Genomic DNA, 16,322 nt, shown 5'->3' with positions numbered 1-16,322 from the left:
ACTGTGAGAAATACATTTCTGCTGTTACGCAGCCCAAACAGACTAAGACACATGCTCTATGAGCCAGTAATTCCATCTCCAGGAGTTCTTCCTATAGAAGCAAATTGCTTAAGACTATACATACAAAGACATCCATTGCATTGTCTATAATAACAAAGGACTGCAAGCAAATTAAATGTCCATAAATTGAAAACTAGTCGAATGCATAAATATACACATGTATACATGCTTGCATACGCACAGAACACTTATAGAAGCATATGCATGAAACTAAGGATAGCTATTGCCTCTGAGAAAAGAGACTAGAATGAAGCTGGGGTTGGGTGAAAGAATCACTTTTTCCTTTATATTGTTTGACATTGTGTGAATTTTTAGGTTGATTAATTGGTTGATTGATTTTTACCACATGTAACATTTTTTCAATAACAAAATTAAATTACAATTTTAAAACATACTAGAGCTTGCTCAGAACCTCTTATTTGTGGAAGGCTGAAAAATAGCTCCTCCACCAAAAAAAAAAAAAAAAAAAATCAGGTACTAATATCTGAGAGATTTAAAGAACTCAAAGACTGACTGCATTGATGCAGCCACAAGCCAAGAAAGGTTGGCAGCCACCAAAAGCTGGAAGAGGCGAGGCATATATTCTTCCTTAAAGCCTCCAGAGAGAGCATGGCCCCATGACACCTGGATTCTGCCCATTGAGACTGATTGTAGACCTCTGGCCTCAACTGTGAGAGAAGAAATTTCTATTGTTTTAAGCCACTAAGTTTGTGGCAATTGGTTATAGCAGCAACAAGAAATTAATATACCTCTTGATTAATTGAATGTGATGCAAATATTATTTAAGATCACTGATCTAGAAATTGAGAGGAGAATAGAGAGTGTGGCCAGGTCATGGGAACAGAGATGCCAGTCAGGTTATTTGTGGCAAAGGGGCCATAGTGAGGAATTGTGCTTGTGAAAATACAGAGGAGGAAAGAGTCCAAGAATCACCGTGAATAAATATTTGAAAGAATATTCCAAAGAAGGTCTGTAAGAGACACTGATAGGAGAGATGAGTTTTTTAACAAGTGGTACTGTATAGCCATTAAGAAAAAAATGAACTTTGACCCTTATATCATATCATAGACAAAAATCAATTCCAGATAGATTACAGATTTTAAAATGAAAGGTACAATAATAAAACTTTCAGAGGAAAACACCTTTGTGACCTTGCAGTAAGCAAAACTTTCTAAAGCAGGTCATAAAAAGGGATAATCATAAAATTAAAAAATGATAATCAAAAGACACCAAAGAGAGTGAAAAAGAAACTCACATAGTAGAAGATAGTCATAGTACACATGTCTGACAAATGGGTCATATGCTGCATATACAAAGAATTCCTATTAATAATAAATGAGCAAAAAAACTTGAGCAGACACTCCACAAGACAGATGTCTAAAGGGTCAAAAAAAAAAAAAAAAGAAAAGGTATTCATTTTCATTAGTTATTATGAAATGTAGATTTAAATCACAATGAGATAATATTACACAACCACAGAGTGGGTGAAATATAAGTAAGATGGGAATTTTTCAAGTATTTCTGAGGATGTGGAGAAACTATAACTTTCATATACTCCTGGTTAAAATATAAATAGGGAGAACCACTTTAGAAATTATTAAGATTTGCCAATACCTACTAAAGTTGAATATATGCATGATCTATGACCTAACATTCTGTTCCCCAAGCCCAATAAAACTTAATACATTTGGGGGCACCTGGGTGGTTCAGTCACTTAAGCATCTGCCTGGGTCCTGGGTGAGAGCCCTGCATGGGGCTCCCTGGTCAGCAGGGAGTCTGCTTGTCCCTCCCCCCAGCTTGTGCTCTCTCTCTCAAATAAATAAATAAAATCTTTAAAAGTAAATAAATAAACAAACTTAATACATATGTTCATCAGTAGACATATACTAGAATGTCCAAAGCAATTCTCTTCAGTATACTCCATTATAGTCCACTGGAAATTACCCAAACACTCATTAATAATAGAGTGGATAAATATGTTCTATCCACACAATGGGATACACTGTACACTAATGAGAATGAATTATCTACCACTAACCTACACAAATATCTATTTATTTTTATTTTATATATTCTGGCATTGTTTGATTTTTGGTTTTTGGTTTTACCACATGTATTACTTTTTCAACCACAAAAATAAATTTTAAAGATTGCGTTAGGGCTTGAGGGGCACCTGGGTGGCTCAGTCAGTTAAGCGTCCAACTCTTGATTTCAGCTCAGGTTGTGATCTCAGGATTGTGAGATTGAGCCCCACATCAGGCTCCGTGCTCAGCAGAGAGTCTGCTTGTCCCTCTCCCTCTGCTTCTCCCACCCCACTCATGCTCTCTCTCTCTCTCTAAAATAAGTAAATAAAATCTTAGAAAATAATAAAGTATAAAGAGATTGTGTTAGGGCTTGATTTTTCTCAGAAACATGAAAGAAGCTAGACATAGAAGAATATAATGTGTGATTCCGTTTACATTAAAGAGGGAAAAAAGCAAAAATCTATATGCTGTCAGAAGACTGGATTGTGGTTTCGCTAGAGGGGAGAGGTAGCTTGAGATAACATGATGGGGACTCTGAGGACTTACTCCTTTGTCAGGGTACTGAGTACATAAGTGTGTTCCATTTCTGAAAATTCAAGATGTACACTTATATGTGCAATTCTCTTATGTATTACATTAAAAATTTCTGGAAAACCCAGAGGTCTAATAAAAGACACAGATACATGCATGTAAAAATGTTGATATGTGGGGCATCTGGGTAGCTCAGTCGGTTCAGTGTCCAACTCTTGATTTTTGGTTCAGGTCATGATCTCTGGGTCCTAGGATCGAGGCCCGGGTCTGGCTCCATGCTCAGCAGGGAGTCTACTTGAGATTCTCTCTACATCTCCCTCTGCTCCTCCCCCTGCCCATGCTCTCTCTTTCTCTCAAATAAATAAATAAATCTTTAAAAAAAGAATGTTGATATGTGTCCCTACATACTACTGGTGCATAGAACACTGCTTTACAGAGGGTTTAGTAAGCTTAGTAAAAGCATTCTGAAGCTGAGCACTGAAATTCCTTGTGTCCCTTGTGCTGACTTGCCCTTTCTCATAATTTTATTTGAAGTCACACAAAGTTTGGCATTTAGGCATTTCAGCACATTTCTCTTCTCCCAGTGGAGGAAAAAAAGGAAATATCACATGAAGACTTCTATACCTCAGATGCAATTCTGCAAAATGTTCTTAATCATCCTATTTTCATCTTGAAGCCAGTCTTCTTGACTTAGCAGGCTTATTTTTAGATAGCTGTGCAGTTGATAGTTTAGAACAGCCTATCCACCCACCTCCTCCTCTTTCTCTGCCAGACCCTATTCGGTTGGGAATTTACATTTTCAACTGTCCCAGAAGAATTATGATAATGTTGGGAATGAACCCATGTGGAAAGGGCAACCATACAATTGGACAAAAACTCATGTTTGTAATGGAACATTCACAAACTAAAGTAATGACCATTTAGTTTAAAACTGGGGCTTCAAGAACCAGAAATGAGCTATGAAACATTCACATTCAGGTCCCAGGGTCATATTACAGTTCTAACCCATAAGACATATAGCCCTAAGTTAAATATCAGTTTTTAAAAATGAAGCACCTAACCATATACTCAGTGGCTCTCCAAGTGGGGTCCCCAGCCCAACAGCATCAGCATCCCCTGAGGACTTGGCAGAAATGCACATTTCCAGGCCTGCCCTAGAGGTACCGAATCGGAGGCTCTGGGAATAGGGTCCACAAACCTGTGTTTTCACAAGCCCCCCAGGTGATGATGATGCAGGTGCAAGTGTGAGAACCACTGGTATAAATGAGGATTCTTCCACAAAGAGTTCAAACATAACCATTGTACTGCATCATGCAAATGTATTTTTCACATATTTCAGTAAGTATGATAGAAAATTCATTAGCATTTTTTTTACTTTCCTGATAAGCCAGAAATAGTAAAGGAATATCTGGCAACACAATCTCTCTCTCTGCAGAGAGACACGGATGTGAGGGGGTATGTGTGTGCATCTGCATGCAGAAGCCTGACCTGTATTGGGCCAATGAGGCCACAGCTGTCTGCCTCTGGGCATGCTACTGTTGACTCTAACCTGCAATTATTTCATTTGCTTGGTTTGAATATTTCTTTAATTTTCCAAGCTCTGCCCACCACTTAGTGTGAGAACACCCAAACATAAGCCTCCAAGTCCTTCAGTACAGCTCAGTTAAATTTAAGGGAGCAGGTGAAAGTTGAAATTTTCTCTCGGGGAATTATGAATGCCAGAAAAAATCTCCCAGATAGGGTTTTGGAAATAACTTGACAGAATGCCATCGAAGCAAACCAACTTGAGCTAAAAGGACAGGATCTTTGGACTCAAGTTCCCATGGGAAGTCTCCATCGTTTAAGTTGGAAATGTTTCTTTAAGTTTAATAAATGTTCATTGAACATCCATCATATATAAGACCCTGTGGACATGTTCTACACAACATGAAGATCGCAGTCTTCTGATGGGGTGGCATATCCCCACCTCTCTCCAAATAGAATTCCTTCTAACAGGAGGGCTGTATGGCAAGTGACAGCCAACCTGAATTAGCTTAAGCAAGAAAAAAGGAAAGGAAAGGAGGGAGAGGAAAGCTTTGGGATTTTATTGGCGTATCCATCCAAACTTTGGAAAGAGCAAGTATGGAATATGCAGAGTCTAGAAGCAGTGACTCAAACACCATCTGGAAACTCCGTGTGCATCTCTTGTCTCTGCTTCTGTTTTTGTTACCCTCTCTCTGGTGCTCTCTCTGTCCCTCTCCTTCCCTCCCTCAGCTGCTCTCTCTCCTAACTGCTGTATTGAGATATCAGTCACATGGCATGAAAGTGACCCATTTAAAGTGTACGATTCAATGACTCTTAGTGTGTTCACAGAGTGGTACATCCATCTTCATAATACATTTTAGAATATGTTTATTATCTCAAAAAGAGACCTTGTACCTCTTAGCCATCACCCTCCTCCCAACCTCCCCATCACCCCCCAGCACTAAAAAACTATGAATCTACCTTCAGTCTCAATCGATGGGTCTTTTCTGGGTATTTCATATAAATGGATTCATACAATATGTGGTCCTTTGCGACTAACTTCTTTCACTTAGGATGTTGTCGAGGGTCACCTTTGTTATAGCCTGTATCCGAACTTCATTTCTTTTTATGGCTGAACAATATTCCATTTATGGAGACACCACACTTTACCCATTCATCAGTTGACAGACATTTGGGTTGTTTCCACTTTTTTGGCTGTTATGAATAATGCCAGCAGCATATGCTTAGCTGTTTTCTCCAGGTGGTGGGAATCTAGCCATCGCCAGCTCTGTGTTCAGTCCTAGTCCCTAATAACTTCACAATCAGAGAGGGGTAGAATCCTCCCTACATATTTTCAATTAAAAAAAAAAAAAGGAGGTGTGTGACTCCTACTCAGTACAACTCCCAACCAATTGAAAGCACCAGGAAGATGGAGGTATCTAACAAGATGGCCCCTAGTACCCAGGCCACTTGTCTAGAGCAGGTGAATGAAATGTTTCCTAAAAAACAAAAGGTAGTATAAACATGCATACTGTGGAACTTTAGTTGTGCAGCCTGTTCTCTCCTTTTGTCCTCTGTTGTCTAGTTTAGCTCTTTTCTACATCTTCCCTGAACCTAGGCATCTGAAGTCAGGCGATCTGACATCGTTAGTTGTGACACCATGAAGCTACCAGCTCTGCGGTCCTTCAGAAGCTCCTGGAGATCCTCAAGAACAAACCGACATAGGGTGGGCGCAGATTCCAAAGCAAGGAGACTGGGCAATATGAGAGGAATTCCCCCGTTCAGTCAACCATCGGATACTAATTACATACCTACTATGAGTCAGACGCCATACTCCGTAGCAGAGCAAAATGACTTGGGGACCACAGTGATCTTTCTCTAAGGCTTTCTTTTCTTTTTTTACTCTTGATTCTGCTCTTTTTAAGCTCAGGGTGGCCTGTGAGGATCCAGGCTTAGCACAGTGTGCCCCAGGGTTTCAGATTTGTAGATTTGTTTCACTGTCAGTGATCCAAGTTTGCCGTGCACCAAAATGCAACGAGCTCTTCAAGACTAGGCTTTGGACCAAGGAGAGAGAACAAAGAACTCTCAAGTCTGGAACAAATCCATGCTGAAAAACCACGAAAAGTTTACCAGACACTAGGGTTTTGGTTTTATTTTCTTTTTAGCAAAGATGAGGATTGAACCTAGTAAGGACGAATTCTAAGGATCATACCCTTGCATTATGTGGTCCTGACTCAATTCTCTTCAGATTTCTCCTTTCCCTTGGGGCTCTCTCACCAACACATTATATTATTGTCCTGAGAGGAGGTCCCCTTTAAACGTTTGGTTAAGCTCTGTTAAAACCCTTAACAAAACTGAGACAGGGCTAGAGTTGCCAAACCCTTTTGCGGAACAGTAAGAAAATAAGTATATGTAGCAGAAATATTGTCTGTGAGACTCATCAAAAGTGTTCTATAACTGGGGTGCCTGGATGGTTCAGTAGGTTAAGTGTCTCTTGATTTTGGCTCAGGTCATGATCTCAGGGTCGTGAGGTTGAGCCCCACATCGGGCTCCCCCCTGAGCGTGGAGACTGCTTAAGATTCTCTCTCCCTCTCCCTTTGTCCCTCCCTGCCCCAGCTCACATGTGTGTGTGCATGCACTCTCTCAAGAAAAAAAAAAAGTGTTCTATAACTTCCTATCTGTGGGACCCTGAAAAAGCCACTTACATTCTTTTAGCCTCTTTTTCCTCTTCTGGAAAATGAAATTAATAATGCCCATCTTGTAGATTTATACTGAGGGATAAATAAGATTTATTCTCTTGACAAATATATACTGAGTGCCTATTAGGTGTAAGACACTGATTTAGATAAACAGTGACATACACACTAACACAAATCATGCCCTGGTGGAACCTACATTCTAAGAAGGGAAGATAGATAATGAGCAAATCAATTAGTAGCAGGGTTGCAGACTGGGGCCTCAGAAGGAAACAGCCAGTAGCTGGTTCCTGTGACGAAGCTTAGTTCATTGCCAGGAGTGGAAACATGTAGTGTGTGGTCTGAATTTTCCATCTTGGCATTGTAATTGCCCTATATTATTCTCAAGCCATTTGTAAACTTTTATCATACATTAAAACTAGGTGGTATTTGTGCTTTCTGGGAAAAAGAGAAAAGCTGTTGCACACTCTGGGGTGCCTCAGGGTAGAGAGAAGACAGCAAGAAGTTGGTAGAAGGCAAGAGGAGTGGGGAGAAGTGCTTAGAGGTGAAGTCCAGTAAGAGATGATGAAGGTCAGAGTAGAGGACCGTGGGTGCATTTTTTGGCAAGTCTCAGACTTATCAAGAAAGGAGAAACGCACAAAGATGAGATTGTGTGGGATGGAGCCCCAGGTCACATTTGCTGAGCACTCAAGGGAAGCCCCCAAATCAGGAGAATTTGGGAACTTTATGAATGCCTATGTGACATTCCAGACACATAGCAAATGATAAATGTTCCTTCGCTTCATCCTTCTTTTTTTATTTCTATAATAAAATAATAGGGAAAAAATCAAAGATGTGAGAAACTGTTGACCCAACAAGGCATGTGTTATAGAGCTATGAGAGATAATTTTTCTACTAGGCAATATTGATGCAAGATGCTTATACATCTTTTCAAGGCTCCCAGATTCTGGCCTGTTGTCACATGACAGATCCTATCTTTCTTTTTGTTACAAAGAGTTGGTGCTCAAGTGGCCTTGGCTTCATTCCTATTGAGGCTTAAGAGAATTTTCACTGGACTTCAAGACCCCAGCTCAGTCCTGGTTGCTAGTTATAAATGCCTTTCTCACCCCACACACATAATTGAGAGACGTGTTACATTTGATAACATGCATGGTCTCCTCTCTAACTAGTCTTATTCCCTAAATACATGGTGACCTGACTATATGACCTCTACTCGAAGAATACTTCGATAGACAAACCATAGAGTTAATATGCCAAAAACACTATTACCAGGATGGTTGAAAGAGTGTAGTGATAATTATCTGTTCTTTCCTGGTGCCTCTCTTTTCTCTTCCTTCTGCATTTAGATGTTTCTCATCAAAGCAGCATGAGTTCATTTTTCCTCTCTTCTCCAGTATTTTTTTCTGACCCCTTTGCTTGAGAGTTACTTTTTACAGGTAAGCTTGGAGATGGAGTTTGGTTATAGCTACACAATTTCATCCGTTTAGCCTCATCGTGAGGCATGCTGGAAAGATGTTAAGGTTGGTTAACATTTTGTAGGCCAGTAAACACCTTGTGGGCACTTTACTTTATAGCTTTTTTCCAAGGCTGGTGTATGTCTGCAGTGAAAGAGTCAGCCCTTCCTTTAAGTGACGGAAGTAAGCCATTCTCAAGTGGAAGGAACACATATTTAAAGTTATGACAGCTGAACTTGGCTGAATCTTGTTCTACTTTGAGCTTGGCAGCCCACTCTCATATTTCTGCGTGGTCTGTAGATGAGATATCTCTTGTATTTTCCTTCATTGGGATCTTAAAAGCTAAAGAATGTAGTTTCCATTTGAGACTTTAATAACATATACAGTGGTTATGTCAACAGTTGGGCTTTGCCCAGCCTGGAAAACCAGCAAATAGAATGTATTTACAGCATGTTTGTGTTTCACTGTCATGACACTATGATGTGTGGGCAACAGCTTTCTTTATCCAGAGGTGGATTTACAGTCAGATCTTAACAGCACATTATTCTACTCTAAACTACCTATTCAATTGGTTTAGCATGGAAATCTAATTTTAATAGAAATTACATTTTTTAAAATATTTTGACTCATATTTTTGAAAATACAGCCTCATGGTGCCAATGATCTAGTTTAAAATCGCGTTACCACACTTCTTTGGCTCAAACCCATATCATGAGTCCTGGGGCAGTGTGGTGGCTGACACCAGTCTTTCCTTCCATCCATCACCTTGGGTTCAGCCATACTCACAAGTATGTTGTCACGACAGATCAGAAGGAAATTTTCTTAAAAGAAATGCACAGGTCTTCAGTGTTTGGAAACATCTCAAGAGAGCACTGCTTTTCAGACTTCAATTCATTTAATGAGTAATTATTAAACATATATTATATGCCAGATTCTGGGAATATATTTATAGCAGTAAATCAAAAGACACATCTTCTATAGTCATGAGGCATTCCAGTGCAGGAGAGTGGCATGTGGAGGGTAGAAGACCATAACCAGATGACTACATAATATGAGGTTGGCTAGTGGTAAGTGCCAAGAAAAAAAAGTTAATTTTCATAAGAATCCAACTTGTTGAAAAAGCAGATTCCTTGGTCCACCCACACTGAACTAGAGTATTATAAAGCTTTCATTGTACCCCAAGAAAGTGTGTCCAATGCCACTTAAAGTCCGTGGGGAAGTCTGATCTGCTGAGAGGACCCACTTTGCCCTCTACGGCTCTGGCAGGGTGACAGACAGATGGTGAATATTTGCCTTTGCCCTCCGCATGGCCACCGATGCCTAGTGAGCCATCATTGGTCAAACGTAACAGACTTGCTACCAGACCCAGGCAGCTGCAGCTTTGGCTGGGAGCGCACATGCCTCTCAGGTCTGCCGTGCTGTCGGCTCTCTGACCAGGATGCTGTAGGCAGGGGCACATTAAAGAGAAGAAAGCAAGTGTTAGAGAAAAGTATTTATTATTGGGGGAAGGGGTCAGTTCAGTTTTCTTCCTAATAATGACCCAGATGTCTCAGACATTAGACCTTTCCCACTCAAATGATGGGGTTTCCTAAAAAGAAGACTAAACAGCTCATTCCTTTATGAGAGCCTCAAATGGGAGGCATGCACACGCATGCGTGTGTGTTTGTGTGTGTGCATCGTGAGCCAGTGAGAGTCCACTACAGAGCCTCTTTAAGAAAGGGCAGCCTGTTGCCCTGGCAGGACCACTGGCCTCAGTGAAGGTATGTATGCTTTTGTAATTTACATATTTACAGATGAAAATGGTATCTGTAATTTCAGAGATGATCAGTCCAGGAGGGAACCTTAACCAGCATGCACCCAGTTTATAGGTGAGAAAAGCGAGGACTAGCAAAGTAAACAATGTCCCCAAAGGTTCATGGCAACGTGGGGGTCATGCCAGTCCAGTGTGTGGGTCCTGGTCCTAGTCTTGTTACCTGTTGAAAGCAAATTCTGCAACGTGACTCCCACAGGCTAACTCAATATCATCCTTTTCTTTAAGCCAAGTTAAATCTGCCTTCTGTTATCTTTCTGCAGTTAGCAACCTCCCATGAGGATTCCCTGCCCAGGTTTCCCCTCTACCGGTTTGTGAGCAGGGACTCACGTTATTCCCCTCTGTAAATTACCCCGGAGCTGGCTGTTTGCTTTGCCTTCATAGGAGTGCAAAAAGTTATTTACTGAGTGGGATATAGAAGTACACTTAAAGGCTTAAGATGCTAAGGCTAGGAATTTCAGCTCTCCCTAACTAGGACTGCAGGGAAGTATTTCCAAATTCAAAATCTCATGTCCTGAGCCCTGAATTAGAAAACCCTCTCTTGTTCACAAGGCCTTATTCAATCCTCACATCCTTAAATAGCACGTAACTCTCATGCCTGTAAACCCTCCACACCACCCACCATTCCCTACGCCACGTTCTCTTTCCTTTGGCCTCTCTTCTCTTTTTGTCCATTATTGCTTTTCACCTCCTATTTGGACTATTGTGTATCAGAGAGACTGAGAACACAGACTTGGCTGTCAGATAGATCGGAGTTCAAATCCTAAACTGCCACTGATCCATCATGTGCCCTTGCTATTAGCAACCTCCTTAAGTCTGTTTTCCTATCTGTGAAATGGGAAAATAATAATACCTGCCCCATCAGGGGTTTATAACAATCAGTGATGAAAAAGGAAAGCACCTAGCTTAAATCCTCACATGTAGTATGCATGGAAATAAACATTGGTTCTTATTTGTACTATTACTAACTAATGAATAGATGCCAGGTTGTTAGACATTTTTAAAAAAATGAGTCCCTTTGAATATTTGATTTAAAACCCTTGACATTGTCACCTCAAAAAATACACAAAAATTTCTCACATATAATTTCAGAGGCAGCCTTTCATCTCAGTTAGGGTGCCTAGTGTAGAGTGTACCTCTGCTTCCAAAAAGAATATATGATTAAAAAAAGAATATATGATTTTTAAGGGTTGAACTCATGTCTTCCAATTTTTCTATTTCCCATAACACCTATAATGATACCTTGTACTTGGCAAACACTCTAGAAACATTTGAAGATTTGTTGAGGCCAAATTTTCATCCTCCGCTGAATGTTGGAATTAGTCACTGAATATCTGGACTTCATTTTCTTTATTGACGGAGGGGAAAAATGAGTTTTACTTTCATACACTTAAGAGGACTCAATGTTAGCAGTGCTTTTGCCCAAAGCATGAGTTATCAATCCCAAATGGGACTCTCAGTTTCCAAAGTTCTGTGGCCAGTTCCAAAAAAGGACCTTCAGGCCCCTAAGCCAAATCACACTAGCTGGGAGGGGAGTGTGTTCTCAGCTAGCACCTGAAGCAAAAGTTCCTTACATCTGTGCTGACAACCAGATGTCATGGCGGCCTCGTGCAGCAGCTTACAGTAGATCGAGTTTGTGGCGTGTTAATTTACAGCAAGCCTAACTTTTGCTAAATAGGCTAGACATTGAGCCAAAAACTCAGTAAGAGCTCTGACAATAATTAACTCCTCTTGCCGAACACCTTTGTTAAGGTAGACACACTTAAGAACACATGTTCCTTTATCTAAGAGTTGATAAAAGGGATGTTTGTCAAGGTGCAAATGTAGTCATGTGACACAACCTATACTTTATGTGACTTCCTCCCTTTTCCCTTCCTTTCAGGATTTGGTTTCCCTTCCTCTCTGCTCACCTCCTCTTAATAGCTGTGGCCCGTTAAGGGGGAAGCAGATACTGACTGCAAAAAGCAAATCTTTGTTTGTTGTGGTATTGAAATCGGTTTCTGCCTTTCTTAAAGTCATCTCTTAATCATGCACTCTAACACTTAATAATACATATGAAAATGCAGTAATCATTGCTAAGGAAAATGAAAAGTGAAGTCTTTTCAGAATGAAACCTTAGACTTCACCCTTCTTGTTCCCTTTTCTTTTCCCAACACACGCATGACAGATTCTAGCTTTTCTCAGAGCCTCCATGTTCTTCAAACTAAACACCTCAGCTACCGTGTGCACACGGATGCAAAGCAGGCTTGTGAGCAAGCATTGACTTGACCTGTTGACTTGCTAAGAACATTAGGAGGGAAGATTGGAGCAATTGTGAGTAGATTTTTCTAATTCGGACACTCTGTTCTGCATGATCTTTTAGTTTAGGTGGAAGGAAGTACAAAGTCATGTTTCATGGGCTTCCATGGCAAGGGGGGAAATAACAAGCTAACACACACGTCTCATATTGATCTCAACATGCAGAAATGAGTAAAAGGCAAACTTCCCGTTCCCCATAGGGCATGCCTGTGCACATGCAACATCCCATACATGCATCCAGACACTTCACAACCTGAAAGAAAACATCTACATACACAGTATATATGAAAACATACTTTATCATAAGAAAATTCTTGAGGTTCCATATTTCATCTCTGCACTCCCACCAACAAGTGAATTCCCTGTATCCTCTCTCTTCTGCACTCCTGTCTTGAGCAGAAATCCGAGGAGAGCCTTGGGCTCTGGCTTTCTCTGTGAATGACACTAGCGCTTGGGCATTGCTCAGTTGCCCTGAGTCTTTCTTCCTGTGGCCCTGTGCACACCCTTCCTCCTTGAGGAATGCCTGCAAGAACACCACTGCTTTCTCCAGGTTCTCCTTTCCTCCAGACTTGTAGTGACTCCGGATGCCTGCTCTAGTCACTAGTGAGTTAAACTTTCAGCCTTCCTGCCCAACCCTACCCCTTAGTAATCTTACTAATATATAACTTATCTTTGGAGCCAGAGATAAAAAGACCCAATCAGTAAAACCTTGTGTTTAGAACAAAGCTTTGACTTAATAACTAGAACCAGGAGCAAGTTAGATGAAATGGGGAATTTGACTGAGGCCAAAGTCTGGAGCCCCTACTGGGGCAACATGGGTGGGTTTATGTGTAGGAAATCAGCCCTGCTCTGACTCCCATTAGGAGAGTTGGATTCTCCTGCATTCCTTGAATAGCTCCAGTAAGCAACCTGAAGCTTGGCCAGAAGCCAGCAGGACCTGGAACACCCAGCAAATCAAAATTCAATTTTTCCTGTTTCGCACTATCTCTAAGTTTCTAAATATGAACTTCCCTTCCTCCAAACCATGAGAATCAAATTTTCAAAGCAATAAAATCTTTAAGAGAGCAGTGTGAACAAAGCCACACCTAGCTTGGTTCTGTCCATCTTGGTACTGGGTGGCCTTCCCACCGGCTGTCCAGCTAGCACAGGGACACTGTGCAGTGGCCAGCCTGTTGTAGGTTTAGGTGCAGCAGCCCAGAGAATTTGGACTCAGGTACCCAGATCTCTGCTGCCTACCTGGGAGCTCAGATGACCAGACCAAATCACTACCAGGGCGTCGCTCTCTTTCCTGCCAGTTTCAAGGATTCCACAAATCAATGGGAGCTAGATTCACACAAGGAATATGTTTTCACTTTGGAAAAAATATATATTTTTATATTTGCTAACTGCCAACATCCAAAAAGCCTGATCATGAAAGCAAAAATATGATTTGAATGGAACTGATGAGGTACATGGTCATCAGATCTTAAATTCCCAAAACCATGTTGTCTTCTTTGATGTAGACTCTTCAGTTGGTCAGATGTTTAATACTTTAAGAGGCCATGACAGTTTTGTTTTTTAATATCCTCAGTGGTGGTACATCTTTACCTTTTGAGGATGGATTTTTTTTTTTTAAGAGAACAAAAAGTCATTTGGACTTAAATATGAAGACTATAGTTGGTTATCAAGTTGATTATCTATGGCAGGCAGCTAAATGGCCCATGGTAATCCCTGCCTCCTGGTTTTTGTTACACAGCAATAGATAACTGGTACAGATTTGTTAGGATTAAACAAGGATGTGTCCACTCAGTGAGAAGAATGTTTTTCTTCTGTACCTCAAAACTGACCCCTCTAAATTAATTCTCATCCTGTCTTAACAAGCATGTTATCTCTGAGAGCACCTATCCTCAGTGGTGCAGTTATGATGCCTCCCCTCCCCTGCCTGCCTGGGACCTTCCAAGTGGACTCATGGCCTTTTCACTGCTTATATATCTGTTTGACTGTGTATGTAGAGTATGGACCAGTGTAACATAGCTATCTCCCAGGCAGCTCTGAGCAGAAAGCTAGCCAGTAGGGTCCTTAAGGAATACCTCTTGGACCTATTCATCTCCTGTCTTCCTCACATAACCACCCTGTCCTGCTGTCATGGTGAGGACAGGGAAACAATGTCTAAGAACACCTTTTGGGACAAGGGTAGTTCCATCAAAGTAATAAGCAGATCAGTTCTGGGTGAATGATGGAGAATTGTATCCTGGTGATGCTAAGCAAATGCTCCCTCCCCACACCCATATTTAAGTGAACACCGCTACCTGACCCTACCCTTGTTATCTCCACTCCTTACAACCAAACTTTTCCCCAGTCAGCCTTCTTTGGAACTATATTAGAGACAGAAGGCCATTCCGGTGGCTCAACAGGAACATCTTCACATATTTAGCCTTGGTTCCCCTGCCTCTGGGAAGATGTTCTGAAGTTCATGGCACTCTTCAGTGGCTGGAATGAGGGGAAAATGAAAAGCAAGAGAGAGAAAGAAGGGAAAGTGATGGAGGAACAGAGATGAAATGAGGAGATGAAAGAAATGGGGGAGTAGGGAGCAGACAGCCACTCACTTGCCCTGACCCTGGAGCACCTTGGTTTCTCAAGGGTAGAGTTGAGTTGCTTCTTTTCCAAATAAAAGACTGGCAGACACATGCCTGGTTTGCTTGTCCCTCCATTTAATATTGCATATTGCATCATTCAGTCAAGAGAGTTGAAACTGCTCCGAAGTGTGGTCACAATAGATATTCATTTCTACTTTTGTCATCAAGCTCCTTTTAAAGGTAATGGCCTACTCTTCAGTGTCTCTGCGTTTTTTGAATAGGAAAAAAAATAAAGACTTTTAAAATGTGGAATCACTGTTCTCTCAACTCAAAAGAACACTGTTAAAAAAAAAATAATAACATACTGTAATTTCCATGGCAATCTACCACCCCTCCCCGCCCCCATCAGGAGGCCAATGCTAACTTCCTATCTTAGGTCCTGAATGTATATTGCTGATTTCCTAATGATAATATAAATGGTTAATGAGCTCAAGATTTTATGGGAATAAATTAGGTTTTGTGTCCCTTTTTCATGAGAGTTGGATAGCTATGGGGAAAAAGGTGCATAAAAATCTTTCAATGTAAATTTTCTCTTCCCTAATTTTAAGAACACTTGCTGTCCAACTTTTTCTACCTTTTCATACCACCAGCACGCTTCTTATCCAGAGCCTTCCTTTTACAGCCTGGCACCAGACACATGAAAAGCCTCTGCTAAGCTGCCTTGTAGCTGAAAGGACATCTGAGAGAACCACCAAGTTGTTCTCCCTGGGCTGACGGAGGCTGTTATCTAGAAGTCAAAAAAATCCCAAGGCACTCCTGAGACAGAAGGTTTTCCTTCTTCCTGACCCCAGGGAATGCATGGTGATTTCCACTGGGGATCAGAAAAGTGATGTGTGCCTGTTTCTCTCCTTGTGGCAATGACAAAATTTTCAATGGAGAAGAAGCTTTTCTGATTTCATCTTTCTCTTTCTTCATCACTCTTTGGAGTCAGTAATGCTATGTCTATAACAAGAAATCATGTATCTAGAATTTGTTTGGGATCTCTGACTTTGTGAAGAGGGGATAGATTTCGAGAATTCCAGTGTATGTATTGGAGGATCGTGAAGGTGTCTGCCTGGGGAGATACCTTTCAGCCTTCAGCCTTCCAGAAAGGAATAGTAGTAGCATTTTAGATATTAGCATCAGGTCTACCAAGAGATTTATTGGCAAAGATCTTCAAATCCTGTCACCATCCTACTCTTGACACCTTTGGCAGCACTTCCAATATGGCAGCACAGTCCAGATGATGCTTGCACAACCCCTTGCCATGGGTACCCAGGGGACACATACAAGTGTGAATTCTAAGGTATAATCCTCCCCCCATCAAGAAAGCATAATGTCGGTAAGTTAAG

The sequence above is a fragment of the Phoca vitulina genome, unplaced genomic scaffold (genome assembly GCF_004348235.1).
Source record: "Phoca vitulina isolate PV1807 unplaced genomic scaffold, GSC_HSeal_1.0 scaffold6, whole genome shotgun sequence".
Taxonomy (NCBI): domain Eukaryota; kingdom Metazoa; phylum Chordata; class Mammalia; order Carnivora; family Phocidae; genus Phoca; species Phoca vitulina.
The sequence above is the reverse complement of the archived record's forward strand: the minus strand, read 5'-3'. Positions refer to the sequence as shown.